Here is a 12,102-nt window from a genome sequence, read left to right on the forward strand (position 1 = left end):
CGGACCTCCGGAATGAATTAAGTACTTAACCTGAGGTACTGCTGTAGTTATTTTTCTCTTTGACATCTGATGGGAGGGCGTTCCACAGGGCGGGTGCCACCACCGAGAAGGCCCTCTGCCTGGTTCCCTGTAACTTGGCTTCTCGCAATGAGGGAACCGCCAGAAGGCCCTCGGCGCTGGACCTCAGCGTCCGGGCAGAATGATGGGGGTGGAGACGCTCCTTCAGGTATACTGGACCGAAGCCTAGTGTCCCTCTCCGTACCCCCAGCCCAGGGTTTGGTAACTGCTGCTGTATTCTGAGCCAAGATTGGGTGCCTGGGCACCCAGAGGCGATTGACAACTCATCTCTCCCCGATGCCTACGCTCGTCCTTTGATTGCTGCTTGCCCGCTTTCTGGCAGACAAAACCTTTCCCAGGGTGGGCGCAGGTTGGATCCTCCATTCAGCGTCCTGCCCGCCCCCAGAGGAGCGCCATGCGGATGCCCTGTTCCCACACGGGCTATCAAAGCCTCTAATTAGCCCCCATCTGCTGCTGGCGGACCCCCTCCGCGCCGCCCCCCCTCCCCGCCACCAGTGGTATGTGAACCTCTATTGAGAGTCCGGGGCTTGGGGCTTTGTGTGCTGGAATGCCATTCTCTCAGCTGCCGGAGCAGCCCGGGAAAACAATTCGAGGGGGCCTCAGGCAGCCCACCCCCACCTCGCCGTCCCCCCGGCCAGCCCCAGCCGCCTCCGCTTATATCTGTGGCTGGGTTCTCTGTGCCGATTAGCCCAATGTCAAAGCTCAGGTCCCCCGGGGTCAGAGGTCACGGCACTGAAGGCGCTGCAGAGGTGACAGCCACAGGAAGAGGCCCGGAGCTGACCCTGGAACGCAGAAGGGACCCTGAGGTCATCCAGTCCAACCCGCTACGAGGAGCCCAAACAGCAGTCCCCTCTCATAGCATCCTGAAAAAGCCAGTGCTCGAGGTGTCCAGGACACAGTTTTTCCGATAGGGAATGCCAACATAAAGCATCTGAGCATGTTCAGAGTTTTTTTCTCTGTGCCTCTGAGCATGTTCAGAGTATTTCTCTCTCTCTCTCTTCAAAGCAGCAAGGAACTCCAGACCCTTGACATCTGCGATGGGGAAAGAGCTGGGAATGAGCGGCCATATCGACCGGCGTGGCTTTCGAAAAGGCCTGTTTCTTGGATTTCTGCCAAAGATGGGAAGCTTAGCAGGTTCATGCAGTTGTGGCATAAAGCAAACCTCCCTCAGTCTATTGTTAATGCCCGACAGACAGATTACAGCAAAAGTAATAAAAGGTTTTTCCAGCAACATGTCCTTCTTGCAGCGTTCCAACACAGATTAGGTTCTGGCCAAAGAGCAGAGTCCTCAGCAAATCTGCTTCTAACACAAGGGTATTTCTGCTTTATTTTATTTTTTCCACATTTTATTTATAGTTTCCAATTTTACAACAAATACATATTCATAGCTGTCAACTTTTCCCTTTTTTAAAGGGAAATTCCCTTATTCCAAATAGGATTCCTTGCAAGAAAAGGGAAAAGTTGACAGCTATGTACGGTATATATTTATTAAAACCATCTCATTATCCCCGACTTCTCTTCCCCACTTTCTGTGGTTCATTCGACTGCATATCCTAAATGCTCCTTTACCTTTTCATTTTCAGTCTTATATCTTTTGATTCAACCTTCTCTGCTCTGATTATTCTAGTTCCGCTTGCACTTTAAGGAGCTTACAATAATTCTTCATATATTCCACAAATCTCCCCTCCCCCTGTTCTTTCTTAAAAACCAAGGGTGTTTCTACTTTCTTTGGTGCTGAGTCACCCACAACCAGCTGCAGGTGCAAGGTGAACCCACCTAAATTAACCCTTCCTTGTCCCTTTCCCTCCACATACACTAACATTCTGACCCACCAGATCCAAAGGGCACCAGCCAGGGACGTAGCAGGGGTTGCTGGTGCCCGGGAGTCTTTCCTTGCAAGCTAGCCGCAACCTGGGAGATGGTTGCTAGAGGAGAGATAAAGCAGAGAAATGCAAAGCTAGGAGTCCTTGCAGCAAGGCACTCTGGGCAATGCAGTGCTTTCCTGCCTTCCTCTTCCTCCCTCCTTCCATGGTGTGTGGGGTGGGGGTGGGGTAGCGGCAGCAGTGCCCTCTCCCTCTCTCACTCTTGGCCAGCCCAGGGGTGGAGGCATCACCCTGGCCAGGGCACAATTTGCCTCCCTGCGGCTCCGGCCTCAACGAGGGAGGCTGTCGTGGGGGTACCTGGTTGTGCCCCCTCCAAAACTGACATACAAATTGCGGGACAAGGACAACTGTGACTTCAAGGAGGAACAGGAACTTTACACAAATTATTTAAAAACACAACAAAATGAACTGGACCCCTTGGCAGGTTTTGAATAAACATACACAAATTTATTGTTGATAACATGATGGAAAGGAGTACGACAAGGCTTTATAATGTCACCCTGCTTATTTAACTTGTATGCAGAATTCATCATGCGAAAGGCTGTGCTGGATGAATCCCAAGCCAGAATTAAGATTGCTGGAAGAAATATCAACAACCTCAGATATGCAGATGACACAACTTTGATGGCAGAAAGTGAGGAGGAATTAAAGAACCTTTTAATGAGGGTGAAAGAGGAGAGCGCAAAATGTGGTCTGAAGCTTAACATCAAAAAGCCCAAGATCATGGCCACTGGTCCCATCACCTCCTGGCAAATAGAAGGGAAGAAATGGAGGCAGTGGGAGATTTTACTTTCTTGGGCTCCATGATCACTGCAGATGGTGACAGCAGTCCACAGGCCAGTCCTTCGCTTCAGCGGAGAAATGTCTTCCCCTGCTCCCTCTTTCTCCACCCAGACCAGCTAGAACAGCCTTTGCAGTGGCTCCTCAGACCATTTCCCCTCTGTGAGGGATGCTGCGCTCGGAATCTGGAAGGCGGATTCCTGTGGGATGACAAATGGATGCCTGTGGTGGGACGTGGATGGGACCTGTGCTGTGCTCCTCGCATTGCACATGCACACGCACACGCCTCATCGGTTGAGACCCCTCCGCCATGCAAGGACAGCCGGTCAGGGCAAGGCAGCCTGAGACCACACTAGACTGGAATCACCTCAGGGCTGCAGCAGGGCATGTTCCACAGAAAGCCCTAATCAAGAGAGTGTCTCTGAGCATGTGCAGAGACCTTGCTCCACTGAATAACCAGAGACCGTTGTCCTATATCATGTCAGGCAGTTGATGATTTCTGACACCTGGGAAGGAACATACTCTCTGATCTGGCAACACATTTTCCCCTACCCGTGTGTGTGTGTGTGTGTGTGTGTGTGTAATGGCTGTTAGCTATGTAATCGGGGGATAGGAGAGAAGCATTCTGCTCATGGTCAGATGCACCTTCGCCATTATGGTTCTGCTTGCTCAGGAGTGAGTCCTGGCTGTTTGTAGCAATGCAAAAAAATAGAGTTTCAGAAGAAGCAATTGATGAATAACTTTAATAAATGCTGGGACATTGTATGTGATGGCCTTTCAATGCAGTGGATGGTGGAAAGGATTGAAAGGTTCAAAAGCATAGCTTAGAGGTCAGCAAACTTTTTCAGCAGGGGGTCAGTCCACTGTCCCTCAGACCTTGTGGGGGGCCGGACTATATTTTGGGGGAGAGGAATGAATGAATTCCTATGCCCCACAAATAACCCAGAGATGCGTTTTGAATAAAAGGACACATTCTACTCATGTAAAAACACCAGGCAGACCCCACAAATAACCCTGAGATGCATTTTAAATAAAAGGACACATTCTACTCATGTAAAAACATGCTGATTCCCAGACCGTCCGCGGGCCTGATCATAGCTGTCAACGTTTCCCTTTTTTAAAGGGAACTTCCTTATTCTGAATAGGATTCCTTGCAAGAAAAGGGAAAAGTTGACAGCTATGGGCCGCCTGATTGAGAAGGCAATTGGGCCGGATCCAGCCTGCGGGCCTTAGTTTGCCTACCTAGTTTTAAATGGAAGGGAATTTAAAAAGGAAGGAAGGAAGGAAGGAAGGAAGGAAGGAAGGAAGGAAGGAAGGAAGGAAGGAAGGAAGGAAGGATTGTTTTATAAAAGTGTATTTGGATCAGGCATGGGGAAGCTGTGCTCCTCCAGATGTTGTTGGGCTCAGCCCTCGAGGCCAGAAGGACCAACTGGACAAGGGGTGGGAGTTGTAGCCCACCAGCATCTGAAGAGCCACATTTTCCACATCTCTAATAATTCCCATTGGGATGTGTTGACATTGCATTGCGTTGCAAGCACATGTAACTGCAAGGCCTGCATAGCCCTGCAATAAGCAAAGCGATTACTGCATAGGGGTCCAAAACTAGCACCAAACAGCAGCTCATATGTTGACACACCTATTAAAATAGTGCTGTATTTTATTTTCGCTAAGGAAGGATAAAGCATGTTTTCTGTATTGCGGATGAAAAACCAGAAAGCACTTTGCTCCGGGGCTTAGCAAGGGCAGCTGACCAGCCAGAGCTAGTTATTGATTGATTGATTGATTGATTGATTGATTGCATTTGTATCCCACTTTTTCTCCACCGCGCACATGGTTCTCTCAGTGCGTGATTAACCCCTACAACAGCCCTGTGAAGTCAGTTCGGCTGACAGGCAGTCCATTGTCCAATTGGGTCCAGTTGGGGTTCAGGACAGCTCAAGCCAAGACGTCTATGGTCACCCAGGGAGAGCTTCATGACTGAGTGGGAATTTGAAACTTGGTCTCCCCCAGTGTTAGAAACTATATAAACTAGGCACCAAGGTTACAGTCGCCAAAATGGAATGCCTAGTTGCCATTTTTGGGCAAGACTCCTCAGTCTAAAGCAGTGGTTCTCAACCTGAGGGTCCCCAGATGTTGTTGGACTACAACTCCCATCACCCCTGAGATCTGGCCTTGCTTGCTAGGGGTGATCGGAGTTGTAGTTCAGCAACATCTGGGGACCCACAGGTTGAGAAAAGCTGGTCTAAAGTCTTATTTTTCAAAGGATGGACTGACAGTGATTGATTCTGAGTTAAATATCTGGCTAGTCCAATAAACGGCCTAAACGGCCTCGGTCCAATATATCTGAAGGAGCGTCTCCACCTCCATCGTTCTACCTGGACACTGAGTTACAGCTCCGAGGGCCTTCTGGCGGTTCCCTCGCTGTGAGAGGCCAAGTTACAGGGAACCAGGCAGAGGGCCTTCTCAGTAGTGGCGCCCTCCCTGTGGAACGCCCTCCCACCAGATATCAAAGAGAACAACAACTACCAGACTTTTAGACGACATCTGAAGGCAGCCCTGTTTAGGGAAGCTTTTAATGTTTGATGTATCATAGTATTTTAATATTCTTTTGGAAGCCGCCCAGAGTGGCTGGGGAAACCCAGCCAGATGGGCGGGGTATAAATAATAAATTATTATTATTATTATTATTATAACAACCTTGAGGTAGGTTAAGAGCTTAGAAAACTTAAAGGAGAAAAGTCACTTCATTCCGGGACCACAGTCCACATCAATATTGGCCTTTTCCAACCTCTTTTTCTTAATGGCAACACGGACCATTCATAACGTGAGAATATCCTTCACAACTGTGAGCAGGGCAATGGGGTGGGATAAGGGAAGATTGTTCACCGCTCCTGCACGGAAAAAGCGTTTTGGTTCATTCTGATAAAATAGATAGTAACTGACAGAATTTTACAGGATAGGGTCTTAGCGTGTGAAAGCAGTCCAGATCTAAAGATTCCCAGATGGTGGAGGTGTCAGGAATCGATGGGAAGGAAGAAAAAGTCCCAACCAAAGATAACCAAGATGATAAACTATGCCAAATGGCAAAAATGACCGTGAAGATCAGACTCCAAGATGATAAGAAATTCAGTAAAGAGTGGGAAACAGTTATAGAGTACCTTAAAGATCACTGTAGATATTTAAAAACATTAGCAGGATTGTTATAACACTTAAAATGTAATACGACTAAAAGTTAAAAATGGATATAAAATGAGTTTGAAAAATGTAATTAGATGCAGCAGGAAAAACTGATAAATATTGGAAAGAAGGGGTGGGGCGGGGGAAGTTAAGGGATTTAAGTAATCTCAGATGTGAAAAAGAATGAAAACGATTTAAATGTACAGTATAGGTAAAGGTAGAGGGACCCCTGACCATTAGGTCCAGTTGTGGCCGACTGTGGAGTTGCGGCGCTCGTCTTGCTTTATTGGCCGAGGGAGCCGGCGTACAGCTTCCGGGTCATGTGGCCAGCATGACTAAGCCGCTTCTGGCGAACCAGAGCAGCGCACGCTGTTTACCTTCCCGCTGGAGCGGTACCTATTGATCTACTTGCACTTTGATGCGATTTCGAACTGCTAGGTTGGCAGGAGCAGGGACCGAGCAACGGGAGCTCACCACGTCGCGGGGATTCGAACCGCCGACCTTCTGATCGGCAAGTCCTAGGTTCTGTGGTTTAGCCCATAGCGCCACCCGCATCCCTAAGTGGTTGATAGCCAATTGCAAAATGCGCCTGGCGCCTGGCTAATTTCGAACACTGGTCTCCCCTAGCTGACACTCTAACCCAGGGGTCGGCAACAATTCTCAGCCGTGGGCTGGTCCACAATCCCTCAGACCATGTGGGGGACCGGGCTATATTTTGGGGGGAAAAATGAACTAATTCCTATGCCCCACAAATAACCCAGAGATGCATTTTAAATAAAAGCACACATTCTACTCATGTAAAAACACGCTGATTCATAGAATCATAGAATCCTAGAGTTGGAAGAGACCACAAGGGCCATCGAGTCCAACCCCCTGCCAAGCAGGAAACACCATCAGAGCACTCCTGACATATGGTTGTCAAGCCTCTGCTTAAAGACCTCCAAAGCAGGAGACTCCACCACACTCCTTGGCAGCAAATTCCACTGTCGAAGAGCTCTTACTGTCAGGAAGTTCTTCCTAGTGTTTAGGTGGAATCTTCTTTCTTGTAGTTTGGATCCATTGCTCCGTGTCCGCTTCTCTGGAGCAGCAGAAAACAACCTTTCTCCCTCCTCCATGTGACATCCTTTTATATATTTGAACATGGCTATCATATCACCCCTTAACCTCCTCTTCTCCAGGCTAAACATGCCCAGCTCCCTTAGCCGTTCCTCATAAGGCATCGTTTCCAGGCCTTTGACCATTTTGGTTGCCCTCCTCTGGACACGTTCCAGTTTGTCAGTGTCCTTCTTGAACTGTGGTGCCCAGAACTGGACAGAGTACTCCAGGTGAGGTCTGACCAGAGCAGAATACAGTGGCATTCCCGGGACCATCCACGGGCCGGATTTAGAAGGCGATTGGGCCTTAGTTTGCCTACCCCTGCTCTAACCCTTACACCATGCTGCCTATGTCTTGGTGCTCCTGTGCAACATGAAGCTGAGCACCTGGGTCACGGACTGCGTCTGCTTCTTAGAGAAAAAGGAGGACCTCGTCCCTTGCCCACCCCAGGCTGCCTCGTTGAGCTGGCACTGCCATCCATGGCTCTCTTTGGCACTGAGGGCATGTGAGTCTCGCATGCAGACGGTCCGTGGGGGGAAGCACCTCCGGATGGTGTCCCCCTCTGCGCCCTTCCCTGGGCTACCTCTGCAGGAGAACAGCAGCACCTTTGAGCCCTCACATCCTGTTGTCTTGGCAGCGGGCACCGCGCAGGTCACTCCTCCGAGAGCCGAGGGCAGGCCAAGAACAATGGGAGATCAGTGCGGGATTGTGGGAGAGAGGCGCGCTGGAGCCACTCTGTCTGAGCTCCCCCTTGCTAACCTCTCCCGGCTTTGTTCGCCTATCAATGCTTCCTGCTGACGCCAACAATAGCCGCGCACAGCTGGGCCCTGTTTCATCTGGCTTCCAGGCCACACAGCCGAGAGAGAGAGGGGAAGCTGGGAAGAGGAGGAGGAGGAGGAGGAGAGCAGGGCAGCCGAGCCACACTGGCGTGCCATTCAGTGGGCACGTTGGCAGGGGCAAAAAACAACAAGACAGAGGCAGCATTGAGGGTGGGTGGCAGGGGGGCCTTGCCCTAGATCCCCATCATAGAATTGGTTTCTGAAGTGGGCTTCAGGATTTTGAAGCGTCCTATCCTAGGCCCCACGGACTTGACTGCGCGCCCCAGAGCCCTCTGCCCAGATGACTCAGGCAAGCGAGCCAAGCCTTGTGCCAACTTCCACTTGGTGCTGAAAGGGCATATAAGAAGATCCTGGCTTTTTCCGCTGCAGCAAGCAATAGCCTGAAGCAGCGGCATTATGGTTAGGGTGCCAGTGTAGGAATGGGGAGACCTGGGTTCAAATCATGATGCCGCTGTGAACATTGCTGGGTAATCTTGGGCTAGGTAATCTCAGCCTGACTGACCTCGCAGGGTTGTTAAGTGTCAGGCGCTCGTCCTACACTCGAGTAGGACCCTGGCAGAGACACATGCCCGTCTGGCATGTTCTCTCCCTCCCGGTCGATCCACTCTGTGGAGTCAAAACATACACCGTCATGTGATAGACAACAATCCTGTGACTGCAATCACGGAGCAGGAATTCTAACAGGAGGATGACACTGAGAATACGAGCAGCAATATATGGACTTCACTCTGTGTTTCCTGGAGAAAGAGTACATATGCCAAGCCTGCCTAATAGTAGAAGGCTGTAGTTTGATCTTTGAAGGAAAATAAAAGGTGATATTTTAGAGGGGGGGGGGGAATGGCATGGGATGGAGAAATTGAATAGAGAGAAGTTTTCCTCCCTCTCTCTTAACACTGGAACTCGTGGACATCCAATGAATCTGAATGTTGGAAAACTCAGGACAGATAAAAGAAAGTCCTTCACGCAACACATAGTTAACCTGTGGAACTCACTGCCACAGGAAGGGAGTGGTGCCTCCCCCAACCTGGATGGCTTTAAAAGAGGATTAGACAAATTCATGAAGGTGAGGGCTATCCATAGCCACTCTGGGTGGCGTCCAACAAAATATTAAAATACAGTAACGCATCAAACATTAAAAGCTTCCCTGAACAGGGCTGTCTTTAGATGTCTTCTAAAAGTCTGGTAGTTGCTGTTCCCTTTGACATCTGGTGGGAGGGCGTTCCACAGGGTGGGTGCCATTACCGAGAAGGCCCTCTGCCTGGTTCCCTGTAACTTGGCTTCTCGCAGCAATGGAACTGCCAGAAGGCCCTCAGTGCTGGACCTCATTGTCTGGGCAGAATGATGGGGGTATGGGGGTGGAGATGCTCCTTCAGGTATACTGGACCGAGGCCGTTTAGGGCTTTAAAGGTCAGCACCAACACTTTGAATTGTGCTCGGAAACGTACTGGGAGCCAATGTAGGTCTTTCAAGACCGGTGTTATGTGGTCTCGGCGGCCGCTCCCAGTCACCAGTCTAGCTGCTGCGTTCTGGATTAGTTGTAGTTTCCGGGTCACCTTCAAAGGTAGCCCCACATAGAGTGTATTGCAGTAGTCCAATTCCCATCATCCCTGACCACTGGTCCCGCTAGCTAGGGATAATGGGAGTTGCAGGCCAAAAACATCTGGAGGGCCGAGGCTGAGGAAGCCTGTTGTAGAAGAAACTTGAAAATGGTCTTGAACAAGTTGCTAGGCAATGGAAAATTTCCTCAGCAACAGGTGTCCTTATCAGGTCATGCAATCAGCTAAATCTAGGTCAGTGTAAATGAGTAGGTGAATGAGTCAGCATTAGGTCTCTGGTTGGATGGCTAAAAAGAGAAAAGGATTATGGGTTTTTTTTCTTTATTACTGACCAGTGTAAAGTTTTGTAAATAATAAAGACTCTGAAAAACAGAACCAAATGGTGTTTATTCCTGTAATGGGAATTTCTCTAAGAGAGAGCTGGAATGTTGCTGCTGCTGCTGCTGTAAAGAAGTAAAAGATGCAGGAAAATGTTTCTGTAAAAGGAATTGCAGAAAGAAAGAGGAGTCGTTCACACACCAACAAAGATTGCTGTCTAGCAGGGAAGCTGGCTCACATGCAGATGAGCTGTTTGTCCAGCGTTCTCCCGGATTTGTTTGCACAAAGTTTGCAGGGAGGCTAGACGTGTCCTTGTTTATTTACTGAGCGTGCATCTTGAATTGTTTGCGGAGAGGTGACATTGTGGCTGGGCAAATGTCATCCCAGGACATTTGTACTGTTACCACCATCACTTTCCTTATCACACACAAAATAATACTGGTTATTTTCTCCTTTTTTGGGGGGGAGTGGGTTCGTTGTGCAAAAGCCCCCAGTAAGCTTCAGTTGCACAAATTTGCCATGTGCTGGTATTTGATTAAATCTTGTGTGTTTTATTTTCCTTTTGATTGGGAATCCTCACTGTTTTTACCCTGCTTTCTAAACTCCTCTTAAACAAACTGCTTAATTGGATTTCTTGGCTGAAAAGGTTTCTGAAGGCACAGGGGAGGGGGGGCTCTTTCTCTCCCTCCCCCACCCCATTGCTCAGACATTTGGGCCACTTGTTTAAAGCGCTGGGAGCTTTAAAGACTTGGGAGATCAAGAGGGGTGGTGGGCTGAAGCTGAAAGGCAGGAGACTTGGGGTGGGGTCTTCAGGTGAGATTCCATCACATGTCAGCATATTCAGGTTGCACCATTATAGCTGACTGAGGTTGCATCTACAGCATGGGTAGGCAAACTAAGGCCTGGGGGCTGGATCTGGCCCAATCGCCTTCTAAATCCGGCCCCAGACGGTCCGGGAATCAGTGTGTTTTCACATGAGTAGACTGAGTCCTTTTATTTAAAATTCATCTCTGGGTTGTTTGTGGGGCCTGCTTGGTGTTTTTAACATGAGTAGAATGTGTGCTTGTATTTAAAATACATCTCTGGGTTATCTGTGGGACATAGAAATTCGTTCTTTTTTTTTCCCTTTCAAAATATAGTCCGGCCCCCGATAAGGTCTGAGGGACAGTGGACTGGCCCCCTGCTGAAAAAGTTTGCTGATCTACAACTTATGCTTAGAGAACTCCAGTGCAACTTTAACAGTCATAGAATCACAGAACTGTAGAGTTGGAAGGGACCCCAGGGGTCATATAGCCAACCCCCTGAAATGCAGGAATATCCTCAGTCCCATATGGGAATCGAACCCGCAACCTTGGCATTACCAGCGCCATGTTCTAACCAACTGTGGTCAGAGTGATCCAGACATACAGCGGTTCCCACAAAATGGTTTCTGGCAAGATCTGCGTACACCGCAAGATTTCAGTGAGATCTCACCAGATTTCAGCGAGATCTCACAGGATCTCACCAAAAATGGGTGCCACTGCCATTGCTGCTTGTGCTCCCCCAGTGGTGGAGGTGGCAGACGAGACACCACCCCGTGGGTTTCCGCCACCTGAGGCGGCTGCTTCACCCCACCTCATGGACGGTGCTGGGAATTCTAGTTCTGTGAGGCCTTAGCAAACTACAGTTTCCAGGATTCTTCAGGGACCACGACAGTCATCCCCAAAGACCAGAATTATTATTATTTTTTGACAGTAAGCAAAGTGATGGGGGGGGGGAAACATAGGCTGACACTTGCTTGGACGCAACCTCATCTAATGTTGGGTGGGGGGGGCGGTGATGAGATCCCCCCCAGCGGCCCCTCTCCGTGGAGAAACAGCGTGGAGAGCTGAGAAGCAGCATCTTTCGGGACCTCTGAAAAAGCGCTTGGCATCCCGGCGCAGTTCTCCCGCTGGTTTGCAACCGGCCTGCGGGGGGCGCTGCACCAAACGCCAAGCGCAACCAGGAAAGGGGGCGAGCAAATGCGCGCCCCCTCCCCCGACGCCGCTCTATGGGGCCCCCAACAGCTGGAATCCCAGCTTTAGATCGCGCCGGGGGATGAGGTGTTTGTGTGTGTGTGGATAACAGCGGGAGGGGGATTACGCCCCCCCCCAAAAAAAACTCCCTGGCACCTGCAAGAGACCCCCATTGTCGGGTGGGGGACGGGACTCGACGGCTCCGAGGTGATAAAAGCTCCGGGCCGGGTTTCTCAGGGCCCTTGGCTTGCAGGTGAATGGCGTTGGGGGGTGGGGGGGGAAGGCGCGGGGGAGGCTCCCTCCCTCCCCCTTTCCTCCCCCCCCCGCCCTTGCGGTCTCCATGGGCACCGGCCGCGAGGCGCCAGGCTGACAGCGCTCAGGG

This window comes from Podarcis vaucheri (genome assembly GCF_965113315.1).
Source record: "Podarcis vaucheri genome assembly, chromosome: 6".
NCBI classification, from domain to species: Eukaryota; Metazoa; Chordata; class Lepidosauria; order Squamata; family Lacertidae; genus Podarcis; species Podarcis vaucheri.